This window comes from Tinamus guttatus, unplaced genomic scaffold, assembly GCF_059628265.1.
Source record: "Tinamus guttatus ecotype Peru unplaced genomic scaffold, ASM5962826v1 Tinamus_guttatus_pri_ptg000990l, whole genome shotgun sequence".
NCBI lineage: Eukaryota > Metazoa > Chordata > Aves > Tinamiformes > Tinamidae > Tinamus > Tinamus guttatus.
This window is the reverse complement of record NW_028289524.1, coordinates 409,225-424,371: the sequence shown is the minus strand read 5'-3', so window position 1 is coordinate 424,371 and position 15,147 is coordinate 409,225. Positions and strand designations below refer to the sequence as shown.

At 43.1% G+C, this 15,147-nt stretch overlaps 2 pseudogenes; both read left to right on the top strand.

Annotated features, from left to right (window-relative positions):
- Positions 1-1,147: 1,147 nt before the first annotated feature.
- LOC148590930 (ATPase family AAA domain-containing protein 2-like) overlaps positions 1,148-15,147 on the top strand; it is a 376,234-nt pseudogene continuing 362,234 nt past the window's right edge.
- On the top strand, positions 9,059-13,035 carry LOC148590936 (uncharacterized; annotated as a pseudogene).

Below are 15,147 nucleotides of genomic sequence, written 5' to 3'. Positions count from 1 at the left end.
GGGGTTACATATCTGTGCTGTCTACATCCCAGTGTTGTTACCACTTGTAAGCGAACAATTTCAGGTGGAAAAGATCATTGTGTTTTAATGCATCTTTCAAAATCTTCCCATTAATTTTCAGAAAGACAACTTAAAGGGGATTGACACGGATCCAGTGAACATGAGCGCGACTGTGGCTGGCATCAGCGCAATGCAGATAGATAGTGCGGTAAGTGATTTAAGTTGTTGTGTTAGAGGGATTTTTCCAGGGTTTCTGATGGAACCTTTTGTAGGCTGCAGCTTTCTTTAATGTGTGAAATTATTCTGTTGAATTGATCTTTAGGTGCGATTTGATGGGGTGGGTGGTCTTTCCGACCACATTGCAGCCCTAAAAGAGATGGTGATTTTTCTAATGCTTTACCCAAAAGTCTTTGGGAAACTCCAAATTCAGCCGCCAAGGTAACACAGCTTTACAAAATGCTAATTCCGCTGTTTTGGGGAGGATATTACACTGAGGCATCAATATATTTGTTTGTGCTTCAAACATTTGGGCATTATTTTTAGTAGTGAAAATAATTTATTTAAAATATATAAAATCTTGAGCATGTGCAGGTTCAAAATGTAAGCAAAGGCCTTGGCATGATTGAAGACCTGGTGTATGGTGCTTGAAAAAGGGAGTATATTAGACAACTCGAACTGAAGAACAAACTAGTGTTATAAAACTTGGAGCCGCAGAAGTTGGCTCTTGTTTGTCTCCCTTCTGCCGTGGTCCCTTGTGGTGCCTGGGGGCCGTTTTGGACGTGTCCTGCTGGACACTGCCCTCTCTCCAGAGGAGAGCGGGGGTCTGAGTTTGTTAATGCCCTTGGTTAATTTTGCTTATTGGCATGTGACATCCCTTAGAAACACAAAACTTGCTCCTGCTCTGACTGTTCTCACAATTTGGCTGTTACTGCAGTTCTGGATATAAAGTATTTTGGTTCGGAGGAGGGGGTTGATCATCTTAGGGATGGGGCTTCAAATGGGCGTTTTTTGGTAATTTTGTCCTATGTGAATCTCTCTTTATTACAGAGGCTGCTTATTCTACGGCCCTCCAGGGACTGGAAAGACCCTGGTTGCCTGGGCCCTTACCAACGAGTGCAGCCAAGGTGGCAGGAAAATATCCTTTTTCATGCGAAAAGGTGCTGACTGCCTCAGTAAGTGGGCAGGGGAGTCGGAGCACCAACTTCGTTTGCTCTTTGAGCAGGTAAGGTTGCAGTGTGCTCTCGCAGAGCTGGGACTGTAATTTTTTGTGATGAAGATTTTGGAGGAAGACTTGTCTTTTTTTACTTTTATTTTATTTATTTATTTATACTGTCCATTTCTAAGACTGAAATGGGAACACTGGTGTTCTCTTTCCCAGTGCCTCTGTACTTTGGATTGGAGAGTTGAAATCTTGGAGATGTGTTGGGGAAGATTTAAAAAAACAAACGAACAAAACCCCCAAAATCCTCAAACCACAATTTTTTTCCCCCACCAAAACCACAGAGGAGGTTGCACAAGATAATGGCTCAGGTTCAGAGGGAAACAGATGCAGGCTGAGAACACGTCACTCCATGAGCTCAGCTGTTAGAGATCTCTGTTGCTCTAAAAATCTGCTCCAGTGATGTTGCAACCACAGCGCATTTCACGTGTTTCCTCTTAGGGTAGCACCATTTTACTTACGTCATATTCCTGCATCCCTGTTCTATTCCAGGCCCATAAATTTCGTCCTTCCATCATTTTCTACACATAATGTGCTTTATCTTTGTGGAAAGAAGAACAAAACCTGTTTATATATGAAATATTATCCTGCAAACTTGTAGCTCAATTATACTAAATTTTATGTGACTTTAAGCCATAGTTTAAAAGCATTCACTAAGCTTGATATCAGCATAACGTTTAAGTGACCTTCTCTATTTTTGAGAGCCTTAAAATGAGCCCTCTCGCTCATCAGCATCTTAATGAGCAAAAGCTTTGTCCTTTCTCAGGGATCACTAGAGAAAATAATGCATAATTTAACAAAATTTACTAGTGCAGCAAAATAGTTTTTTTTTTTTTTTTTTTTTTTTTTTTTTGCCTGCTAGCTGAGTTGTATCAACACTGCTGGCCCTTATGGATGGGTTGGATACCAGAGGAGAAGTCGTCGTCATTGGAGCCACCAACAGGCTGGATTGGATAGATCCTGCGCTAGGCAGAGCCAGGCGCTTTGAGCGAGAATTCCTTTTTAAACTGCCAGATAAAGAGGTAGGAACTTGTATTCAATCCTGGTGCTCATCCAGCAAATCCTTCTTGCTGACAAAGCCGTGTCACAACACGGTGTCGTGGAGCAGGTAAGCGGGAATGCAGCCCCGTGCAGCTCACACACAGGAGCAATATCCTGAGAGACCGTCCTGGTGCGGAGGGTGGACACGGTACGAAAGAAGAGGGACAAGCCCTAGGGAACTCATTATCCCAAATAAAACCGAGTAAGTTTAAAAGCATCTTTTCAACGAAATCACCGTTTCTAAGCAATGAAAAAATGGGTATATAGCAAACCAAAGTATTAAAAAAAAGGAAAATTCCATGTGAAGCTGATTTTTTTTTCTGGCTTTTGCTAGTTAGCCAGAATATCTCGACTATTGTTAGGTTTTTGTTTGTTTGTTTTAATTAGCACTTCTGGGGAAAAGGATAAAGTGGAGTATGACTGGAAGCAAGTAAAAATGCCCCAAGCATTTATTTATTTAACGAAACAGTGTATTTAACATAAGCATTTGCCTCCTGTTTCCATCCAGTTTCTGGATCGGTGCTACTAGCTTGAATCACAGTTGCTCTTTGTAGCAATTGCAGCAATTGGAACTGGTGCTAGGACTATTTTGCTTGAATGAACTGACAGAAGAGCAAACTAGTGAGTCTGTCGTCATGATATCTTGCTACATTTGAGATAAGTTTTCTTTGAGGAAAACCTATTCTTTCCAGTTTTCTAATGTTTCTTTCCCCAAATCAATAGGTCTCCTACTTGTCAAAACTTAACTTTTATAGAAGCTTTACTTGCCTTTTGGCCTTAGGTCTGCAGAAAGAGTTTAATGGAACAAACAGAAATATTAAGCTTTGAAAAGAAGGGAGTGAATTCACTACACTTTAACAGATTAAGGCAAGTGATTATTTTAAACTTGTAGGAATTTTAATGTGAGGGGTTCTGCCTCTGCCATTTGACTCAAGACAAGCTATAATGCAAACACTTTGCTTCTAGGCTAGAAAAGAGATTTTCAAGCTTCACACATGAAACTGGACCCCTAAACCATGTGACACGTTCCTTGATGAGCTGGCTGAAAAAGCTGCTGGTAAGTTCATAAATGAAGCGAGTTCCTGCATGTGACTGAGTCTGCAGGAGTTTCAGCTCGTGGCGCACGGCAGGGGGGAACCAGGCTCTTGCACCTTGCTGCACAACTAGCCAGGGAGCCAGCTGCGTGTCCTCAAAGCCATCAGAGTGAGACACTTCCATCCACTTATTGCTTTACTTTCTGTCTCTCCAAACAGCGAGTGGCTTTTGGGGCAACTTCCTCAGGAGAAAAGTTTTGCTTAGAAGGTTCAGGAGAAAAGTCTGGCTGGTTTGTAAGTGTGCAGGGTGGCTAACAAAACCTCTGTAGTGCAGCAACACTTTTCACATTTCCTATTAGACTGTTTTTAACCTGCATGCAAAGTCTTTGCATGTTGCACTTTGGCATCTTGACCTTTCTGTGTTGCCACAGCCTGACATAATGCTCCGTTTGATGTTCTGTTTTATTAGGATACTGTGGTGCTGATATCAAGTCCGCATATGCTGAAGCCGCCCTCCGTGCTTTGCGACTATTATTAAAAGCACAAAATATCGATGGTGCTTGCCTCTTTCTCTGTTGATTCGAAAACCGGACCTAACATTTGGGGGCTCGTCCGGGATTCGAATACGAGAAAGAAGAAAAAAATGGAGAAAGATAATAAGTTAAGGGAGGCCTCAGGGTGTGGTGGTGAGCCGACGGTAATCCAGGTGGACGCACCAAAGGATTGTCGGCTGGAGCCCGAAGGGAGACGTCCCTCGGACTCCCAGAAAAAGGAAGGGTGGTTGGTCGGGAATACCGTTTCTCCTTGACGAGGGGAGACCGGTCTGGGAAGGGCGAATTCTGTTAATAATCGCCCTTACTGGTTTACTGGCAATTGTATTAATTTTGGTTTTAAGCGACGAGCTTGATACAATGGGACAAAGGAAATCCACCCCTTTGTCATTTATGTTAAATCATTTTGGATATGTTAAGCATCGGGTACATGATTTATCTGTAGAGGTGTATGAAAACTGATGGGAGATATTTTGTAAAAGTGAGTGGCCAAGTTTTGACGTAGGCTGGCCGAGAGAGGGAAGTTCAGATTTAGAATTAGTAAGGAAAGTAAAAGAGATTATAATGAGACCTGGGTCGGAAGGACACCCAGATCAATTTACTTAATGAAAAAGGAAGGGAAAAAGGCGGCATTATCAGATTTGACTTTATATCCAGAAATATTGGATGAAGAAAGTGGGCACAATCCCCCCTTTACGCACCTCCGCCTGAGGCACGAAGGGAGGTGAATAGTAGTGATCAAAGGAGGGAGGGAGGGGAAGATGGGGGCCCAGCGTTTGGGACTCGATCGCACCAAAGGGGAGGCGAGGGAGGTGTCGAGCACCTCTCAAGCTTTCCCAGTTAGAACAATTGGAACAACAGGGCCTCAGGGACAGCGTACGTATCAATACTGGCCATTCTCTTCTAGTGACTTGTGTAATTGGAAAAGTCAAAACCCCTCTTTTTCCGAGAAGCCAGGGGCGTTGATTGATTTATTAGAATCCATCTTGTTTACATATAACCCTACCTGGGATGACTGTCAGCAGCTTTTAAAAGTATTGTTTACGACCGAAGAGCGTGAGAGGATCCTGACCGAGGCACAAAAGTTGGTGCCGGGAGAGGACGGGAGACCCACCGGGCAGCAGAACCTTATCGATGAGGGATTCCCATTGGTAAAACCGCCGTGGGATTTTGAACAACCTGAAGGTAGGGAGCGTCTCCGAACATACCGGCAAACGCTGATGGCAGGGTTGCGGGCGGCGGCGCGTGACTTAACTAAAGTAATTGCTGTCAGGCAGGAAGCCGAAGAAAGCCCTGCCGCTTTCTTAGAAAGAATATTAGAGGCGTTTAGACAATTCACTCCTTTAGATCCTATAAAGGAGGGGTATCGGGCAGCTGTCATCTTGGCATTTGCAAATCAAGCTGCACCAGATATAAGAAGGAAATTACAAAAGATTGATATATTGGGGGAACAAGCTTTACAGGATCTTTTAAAGGTAGCAGAAAGGGTGTATAACAACAGGGAGACTCCAGAAGAAAGACAGGAAAGAATAAGAATGGAAGATCGAAGATACCAAAGGGAAATGGCTAGAGTATTTTTTGAAGCAGGGGAAAAATCTGAGAGGCAGAGAAGGGGACCGCCACCTCCTAGAGAAGTTGGGGTACGGTTAGGAAGGGATCAGTGTGCAGTTTGCAAAAAGAAAGGACATTGGAAAAATGAGTGTTCGGAAAAAGGAGAAAGGGGGTCACCTAGCGTACTGGTGGCAAATGAAGATAGCGACTGAAGGGGCCGGGACTCGGAACCCTTCCCCGAGTCTTAGATAGAATTAGAAATGGAAGGGAAAAGTGTAAAATTTCTGGTAGACACAGGGGCTGAATACTCAGTAATAAATAAAGCAGCGGGGAAACTATCGACAAAGAAAACTCGAGTACAAGGGGTAAATGGGAGTAAGGTATATCGGTGGACATAAGAAAGGAAAGTAGATGCAACTAATAGACAGATCACGCACTCTTTCTTGTATATACTGGAGAGTCCGGTACCCTTAATGGGCCGGGATCTCTTAACTAAATTAGGGGTAAGGATATATTTTGAGGATGATGGAATAAAGATCAATGACCGGGAAGGACGACCGATACAGGTCCTGACCGCTAGATTAGAGGACGAATATAGACTGTATAAAGAGAGGAAGGAAGAAATTGGACCAGAAACTCAAAAATGGATGAGGGAAATCCCAGAAGTATGGGCAGAGAATTCGGGAGTAGGAAGAGTTAAAAGGAAAATTCCTCTGGTCGTGGAATTGAAACCAAGAGCTCACCCGATTAGGGTTAAACAGTACTCAATGACCCCTGAAGCTCGACAAGGAATAGCAAAGCATATTAAAAGGCTACTGAAAGCTGGCATTCTGCGTAAATGCAAATCTCCGTGGAATACTCCTCTGTTGCCAGTAAAAAAAGCCCGGAGGAGATTTCAGGCCAGTTCAAGATGTGAGAGAAGTTAATAAAAGAGTGGAGGATGTGCATCCTACAGTCCCAAATCCATATACTCTGTTAAGTACGATGCCACCAGATATGGGATGGTATACAGCTTTAGACTTAAAGGATGCTTTCTTTACCATCCCCCTGACAAAACAGAGCCAGGAAATGTTTGCTTTTGAATGGGAAGATCCCGAGAGTGGATACAAGGGTCAGTTAACTTGGACCCGATTACAACAAGGGTTCAAAAATTCACCAACTTCATTTAATGAAATACTGCAGGAAGATCTGAGGGAATTCAGGAGACAGAATCCTAGTGTGAAATTGCTTCAGTATGTGGATGATCTGCTGCTAGCGGCAAGAACGAAAGAGGAGTGTGAGGAAGGAACAAGGAAGTTGTTGCAAGAATTAAACAAACTGGGCTACTGAGTTAACTGCTAAGAAAGCTCAGCTATGTAGTCCCAAAGTAACATATCTGGGATATAAGATACGAGATGGTAGGAGATGGCTAACTGATGCCATGAAAGAGACTGTTCTTCGGATTCAGGAGCCCAGATCTCCAAGGGAGGTTCGAGAATTCTTGGGGACAGTAGGATACTGCCGTTTGTGGATACCTGGATTTGCAGAAAAAGCGAAACCTCTGTATGAGGCGAGTCGAGAGAAACCGGACTGGCAGTGGACAGAAACTATGAGAAAATCCTTTGAGGAATTGAGATTAGCCCTGCTAGAGGCCCCTGCACTTGCACTCCCGGACCCAGCCAAGGATTTCCATTTGTATGTGAGTGAAAAAGCAGGAATTGCTAAAGGAGTGCTAACGCAGAAGCAGGGACCTTGGAAAAGGATAGTGGCGTACTTATCAAAGAAATTAGACCCAGTCGCCGCAGGGTGGCCCTCGTGCCTTAGAATTATTGCAGCCGTGGCAATGATGGTTAAGGACGCGGACAAACTCACATTCGGGCAAAAACTGTATGTAACAGCTCCCCATTACATAGAGGCATTACTCAAACAACCACCTGAAAGATGGATAACAAATGCTAGGCTGACTCATTACCAAGCCTTGCTTTTAAACCCAGAAAGGATTATGTATAAGTCCCAAATGACTTTAAATCCAGCCACTCTCCTACCTAACCCAGAGTATGAAACACCTGTGCATAATTGTCAGGAGGTGTTAGCTGAAACTGCGACAGTGCGGGAAGATTTAAAGGACGAGCCGCTGCAAGGGGGAAAAGTGTGGTTTACAGATGGAAGTAGCTTGGTCGAGCAAGGAAAAAGAAGGGCGGGAGCTGCAGTGGTAAATCAGAAGGGAGAAATAGTTTGGAGCCAGCGTTTACCAGACAGCACTTCGGCTCAAAGAGCGGAACTGATAGCCTTGGCTAAGGCACTAGAAATGGCAGAAGGAGAGCGAGTGACGATTTATACAGATAGTTGCTACGCATATGGGACAGTGCATATACATGGAGCAACATACAGAGAAAGGGGATTTCTTACCTCCGCAGGAAAAGAAATCCGAAACAAAGAAGAGGTTTTGCATTTGCTGTCAGCTCTGCAGAAACCAAAAGCAGTAGCAATTGTGCATACCTTAGGACATCAAAGGAAAACTGATACAATAAGCAAAGGAAATGCAGCTGCAGATATTGCAGCTCGGCGAGCTGCGTTAGAAGGACAAATACAGAAGGTACTAGTCCTGACTGACAACACTTTGAGAGAAGGTGAGGAAATTGGGGAGGATGAATATAGCCCGGAGGAGAGGGAGTGGATTCAAAAGGTCGCAGAAAAGCAAAGCGCAGAAGGATATTACGATACAGATGGAAGAATGTTAATTCCTAAACAAATGGGACAGAAGATGGCGCAACAGTTACACAGAACCACACACTTGGGGGAAAGAAAAACGGGACTGTTAATAGAAAAGTTCGGGTTGAGATTCCAAGATCAGAGGAAAATATTAAGAGGGATAGTAGAGGGGTGTCAAGCGTGTCAGGAAATGAAGCCATCAAGGGTCAGAAAAGCGCATGAAGGTATAAGGGAAGGGGGTGGTGAACCTGGAAGGCATTGGGAAGTAGATTTTACGGAAATAAAACCAGGTAAATATGGGTATAGATATCTGTTGGTATTAGTAGACACTTTTTCGGGGTGGGTAGAGGCCTTTCCCACTAAACAAGAAACAGCCCAGGTGGTGGCGAAAGTACTTTTGGAAGAAATAATCCCCAGATATGGGATACCGGTGAGCATGGGGTCTGATAATGGACCAGCTTTTGTGGCAAGGATTACACAGGAATTAGCCCGAGCACTGGGAACCAACTGGAAATTACATTGTGCATATAATCCTCAAAGTTCGGGTCAGGTGGAAAGGATGAACAGAACTTTAAAGGAAACCCTTGCTAAGTTAGTAAAAGAAACTGCAGAGAACTGGGTAACAATGCTACCTTTTGCCCTTTATCGGGTCCGGATAACTCCATACGTATTAGAATTCACACCATTTGAAATAATGTATGGGACCCTGCCCCTGGTATATCCCTTAGAAATAAGGAAGGGAATAACTAAAAACTCAGGAATGAGAAAAGAGATGCAAATCTTAAAAGAAATACAAGATGAGTTATTCCCGTTACTAAAAGATTGGTATAAAAGAAATCAGAAGGGGTCAGAAGTCGATATCGAACCTGGAGATTGGGTGTGGGTAAAAAGGCATAACCCAAAAACATTAGAAAGCAGATGGAAAGGACCTTACGTCGTAATTTTAGTAACACCTACCGCCGTTAAGGTCGATGGCGTAGGACATTGGATTCACCATTCCCATGTCCGGAAGCTGAATAAAGAAGAGCAGAAGAAAGCAGAGGAGTGGGAGGTCCGACGGAATAGCAACAATCCTCTGAAATTGAAATTAATTAGGAGAAATGTACAGTAACACAATTTGGGTAATTGTGATCCTGGCAATTACGATTCTGAAGTGTTCTAATGGGATATACAACATAGAAGAGAGAAGTAATATGTGGGTGACTTGGGCAAATAACATGGGGAATCAAGAGTTCTGCCTGTCACTCGCCTCCGCTAGTAATCCATTCAGAACCTGCTTGTTTGGGAAGCCGGGATTTGATGACAACAGTTTTAAAAAGGTATCTACGGGAAACTGTTTAGGGGTAGTAAATGCCTCGGAATGTGCTGTAAGGCTGATTAAGGGACTAAATACCTCATTGCCTTGGGACCCCCAAGAGCTCAATTTGATGGGGGCACAAGCAATTGGAAATAGTTCTGATAATTGGACCGAAACGTGTTTTATGTTTGGGGACAAGTTTTTTGGAGAAAAGGGAGGAGTGAGACTCCTGGCACAATGGAACATTATAATTGAAGGAGGCCCTAGGCCTCAATGGTGGAATGTTTTGGGTTGGACTGATGTATCTCCCGACCCAATATTTGACTGGCATAAGACCATAGGAGGAGATGGAGTCTTCGGTCCCATATATACAAACGGGACATTCTGTGGGATAAATGGGACAGTCAATGGGTTACAAGAACGGTTCCCTGCGGGACTACCCTTAGGAGCGTATGGGGGGATCCATCAGGACAGTTACATAAAAGGACAGATTTACTATGGAATAATGATACCGCTAAGACCTTGCCAGATGGAGTGTTTTTCATTTGTGGGGATAGAGCGTGGCAGGGAATACCTAAGAATGCCTATGGGGGACCGTGTTATTTAGGGCAACTGGCAATGATAGCCCCGTCTAGAGCTAAGTTGTTAACTATGAAGCAGGAACAAAGGAGGCAAAAGCGTTCCCTTGGTTTAACACTGGAATGTAATGATAATGTACAGTTAATATCTGTAACCGCGCGGGTCGCCTTAGCTATCTTTGTACCAGGAGCCGCAGCAGGAAATGCATTAAGGGAACTTTCGAAGTTAGCCTGTTGGAGTGAGAAGCAAGCAAATGTGACAACCGAGGTATTGGAACAACTGCTGCTCGATCAGAACAGCCTGCGACACGCACTACTACAGGACAGAGCGGCTATAGACTTCTTGCTCCTCGCACATGGGTGTGGATGTGAAGAGTTTGAAGGACTTTGTTGTTTTAACCTGTCTTATCATAACCAATCGATTCACCAACAGTTACGCTAGCTCAAGGAACATTCTCAGAATATAACACGGGAAGAAGGACTGATGGACGGATGGCTGAAGTCGTTGTTTGGGGAACTACCTGGATGGATATCAGGACTGATAAAAGAAGGATTGTGCATATTTGTGATTCTGTTATTACTGTTACTGAGTATCTGTATAATGTGGAAATGTGTAATGGGGTTAATGGAAAGAGCTACAAATCGAGTTAATTCTATGCATATAATGTTCATGCGACAAACTCAGAAGGATCGAGAAAGGATTCTCTGACATTAGCAAAAGAAAAAGGGGGGAATGTAGGGAATGTAGAGTGTACTAATGGGGATTAAATAGTTAATGTAGAGTGTACTAATAAGCTAGTCAATACTTAGTCTCAAAATGCAAGGACTCTTGATAAATGGCATGACAGATGGCTCTGCATGGAGGGGTTGCCTATCTACAAGGACGACTCCTGAAAAATGGCAAGTCAGGAGGTTCCGCATGGAGGGGTTGCCTGTCCAGATGTCCTGGTTAGCAATAAAATATAGATAACATTAACATGAAAGTAGAACAAAGAAACGGGAGGGGGGAACATTTTTGGGGTGAAACTGGTAAAAAAAGAGGGACGACCGAAGTAGTTGGGGTCCGTGGTATGACCCCTGCGTGGGAAAGCCCGGACCCCAGCTAGCTGGTAATACTTATTTTCTCCTATTATTAAAAGCACAGTATAGACCAATGGTGTTTGCCTTTTTCTCCGTCAATTCGAAAACCGGACCCAACAACACATCGCACAGTGTGATCCACAAATACTTCAATTCATATGAGGTGAAATGATGATAGCTAAAACAACAAGTAGTTTTAACCAGCTGTACATGTTATGGTCCTGCCTTGCTGCTGGTCCTTCTTTAGGACAAGTTCTGCGTGGGGAAATACTCTCTGCAGGACTTGTAAAATTCTCTGAAAAGTCTTATTAAGCAGTGGTTTAAAAATGGGTGATGTTTGTCCGGGCAAAGCCGCAGACCTCTGTGAAGCTGGTACAATTCTTTCCATAGCCATGAAAAAATCTTTTTAAAAAACAGGTTAAAAACAGTCTAATAGGAAATGTGAAAAGTGTTGCTGCACTACAGAGGTTTTGTTAGCCACTCTGCACACTTACAAACCAGCCAGACTTTTCTCCTGAACCTTCTAAGCAAAACTTTTCTCCCGAGGAAGTTGCCCCAAAAGCCACTCGCTGTTTGGAGAGACAGAAAGTAAAGCAATAAGTCGATGGAAGTGTCTCACTTACGGCTTTGAGGACACGCAGCTGGCTCCCTGGCTAGTTGTGCAGCAAGGTGCAAGAGCCTGGTTCCCCCCTGCTGTGCGCCACGAGCTGAAACTCCTGCAGACTCAGTCACATGCAGGAACTCGCTTCATTTTTGAACTTACCAGCAGCTTTTTCAGCCAGCTCATCAAGGAACGTGTCACATGGTTTAGGGGTCCAGTTTCATGTGCGAAGCTTGAAAATCTCTTTTCTAGCCTAGAAACAAAGTGTTTGCATTATAGCTTGTCTTGAGTCAAAAGGCAGAGGCAGAACCCCTCACACTAATAGATTAAAGCAAATGATTATTTTAAACTTGGATGAATTTTGAAGTGAAGTGAATTCACTCCCTTCTTTTCAAAGCTTAATATTTCTGTTTGTTCCATTAAACTCTTTCTGCAGACCTAAGGTCAAAAGGCAAGTAAAGCTTCTATAAAAATTAAGTTTTGACAAGTAGAAGACCTAATGATTTTGGGAAAGATACATTAGAAAACTGGAAAGAATAGGTTTTTCCTCAAAGAAAACTTATCTCAAATGTAGCAAGATATCATGACGACAGACTCACTAGTTTGCTCTTCTGTCAGTTCATTCAAGCAAAATAGTCCTAGCACTGGTTCCAATTGCTGCAATTGCTACAAAGAGCAACTGTGATTCAAGCTAGTAGCACCGATCCAGAAACTGAATGGAAACAGGAGGCAAATGCTTATGGAAAATACACTGTTTCGTTAAATACACTGCTTGGTGCATTTTTACTTGCTTCCAGTCATAATCCACTTTATCCTTTTCCCAAGAAGTGCTAATTAAAACAAACAAACAAACAAACAAAACCTAACAATATTTGAGATATTCTGGCTAACTAGTGAAAGCCAGAACAAAAATCAGCTTCACGTGGAGTTTTCCTTTTTTTAATACTTTGGGTTGCTATATACCCATTTTTTCATTGCTTAGAAACAGTGATTTTAGTGAAAAGCTACTTTTAAACCAGCTCATTTTTATTTGGGACAATGGAGTTCCCTAGGGCTTGTACCTCTTCTTTCGTACCGTGTCCACCCTCCGCACCAGGACGGTCTCTCAGGATACTGCTCCTGTGTGTGAGCTGCACGGGGCTGCATTCCCGCTTACCTGCTCCACGACACCGTGTTGTGACACGGCTTTGTCAGCAAGAAGGATTTGCTGGATGAGCACCAGGATTGAATACAAGTTCCTACCTCTTTATCTGGCAGTTTAAAAAGGAATTCTCGCTCAAAGCGCCCGGCTCTGCGTTGCGCAGGATCTATCCAATCCAGCCTGTTGGTGGCTCCAATGACGACGACTTCTCCTCTGGTATCCAACCCATCCATAAGGGCCAGCAGTGTTGATACAACTGAGCTAGCAGAAAAAAAAAAAAAAAAGAAAGAAACACATTATTTTGCTTCACTGGATTAGTAAATTTTGTTAAATTATGCATTATTTTCTCTAATGATACCTGAAAAAGGACAAGCTTTTGCTCATTAAGATGCTGATGAGCGAGAGGGCTCATTTTAAGGCCCTCAAAAATAGAGAAGGTCACTTAAACGTTATGCTGATATCAAGCTTAGTGAATGCTTTTAAACTATGGCTTAAAGTCACATAAAATTTAGTATAATTGAGCTACAAGTTTGCAGGATAATATTTCATATATAAACAGGTTTTGTTCTTCTTTCCACAAAGATAAAGCACATTATGTGTAGAAAATGATGGAAGGACGAAATTTATGGGCCTGGAATAGAACAGGGATGCAGGAATATGACGTAAGTAAAATGGTGCTACCCTAAGAGGAAACACGTGAAATGCGCTGTGGTTGCAACATCACTGGAGCAGATTTTTAGAGCACAGAGATCTCTAACAGCTGAGCTCATGGAGTGACGTGTTCTCAGCCTGCATCTGAACCTGAGCCATTATCTAATATTTTGGTGGTGGGGAAAAAAAATTGTGGTTTGAGGATTTTGGGGGTTTTGTTCCCTGTTTTTTTTAAATCTTCCCCCAACACATCTCCAAGATTTCAACTCTCCAATCCAAAGTACAGAGGCACTGGGAAAGAGAACACCAGTGTTCCCATTTCAGTCTTAGAAATGGACAGTATAAATAAATAAATAAAATAAAAGTAAAAAAAGACAAGTCTTCCTCCAAAATCTTCATCACAAAAAATTACAGTCCCAGCTCTGCGAGAGCACACTGCAACCTTACCTGCTCAAAGAGCAAACGAAGTTGGTGCTCCGACTCCCCTGTCCACTTACTGAGGCAGTCAGCACCTTTTCGCATGAAAAAGGATATTTTCCTGCCACCTTGGCTGCACTCGTTGGTAAGGGCCCAGGCAACCAGGGTCTTTCCAGTCCCTGGAGGGCCGTAGAATAAGCAGCCTCTGTAATAAAGAGAGATTCACATAGGACAAAATTACCAAAAAACGCCCATTTGAAGCCCCATCCCTAAGATGATCAACCCCCTCCTCCGAACCAAAATACTTTATATCCAGAACTGCAGTAACAGCCAAATTGTGAGAACAGTCAGAGCAGGAGCAAGTTTTGTGTTTCTAAGGGATGTCACATGCCAATAAGCAAAATTAACCAAGGGCATTAACAAACTCAGATCCCCTGCTCTGCTCTGGAGAGAGGGCAGTGTCCAGCAGGACACGTCCAAAACGGCCCCCAGGCACCACAAGGGACCACGGCAGAAGGGAGACAAACAAGAGCCAACTTCTGCGGCTCCAAGTTTTATAACACTAGTTTGTTCTTCAGTTCGAGTTGTCTAATATACTCCCTTTTTCAAGCACCATACACCAGGTCTTCAATCATGCCAAGGCCTTTGCTTACATTTTGAACCTGCACATGCTCAAGATTTTATACATTTTTAAAAAAATATTTTCACTACTAAAAAAAAATGCCCAAATGTTTGAAGCACAAACAAATACATTGATGCCTCAGTGTAATATCCTCCCCAAAACAGCGGAATTAGCATTTTGTAAAGCTGTGTTACCTTGGCGGCTGAATTTGGAGTTTCCCAAAGACTTTTGAGTAAAGCATTGGAAAAAACACCATCTCTTTTAGGGCTGCAATGTGGTCGGAAAGACCACCCACCCCATCAAATCGCACCTAAAGATCAATTCAACAGAATAATTTCACACATTAAAGAAAGCTGCAGCCTACAAAAGGTTCCATCAGAAACCCTGGAAAAATCCCTCTAACACAACAACTTAAATCACTTACCGCACTATCTATCTGCATTGCGCTGATGCCAGCCACAGTCGCGCTCATGTTCACTGGATCCGTGTCAATCCCCTTTAAGTTGTCTTTCTGAAAATTAATGGGAAGATTTTGAAAGATGCATTAAAACACAATGATCTTTTCCACCTGAAATTGTTCGCTTACAAGTGGTAACAACACTGGGATGTAGACAGCACAGATATGTAACCCCCTTGAGAACCATGCAAGCTGGTGGTTTCCAAGGTTTTACCC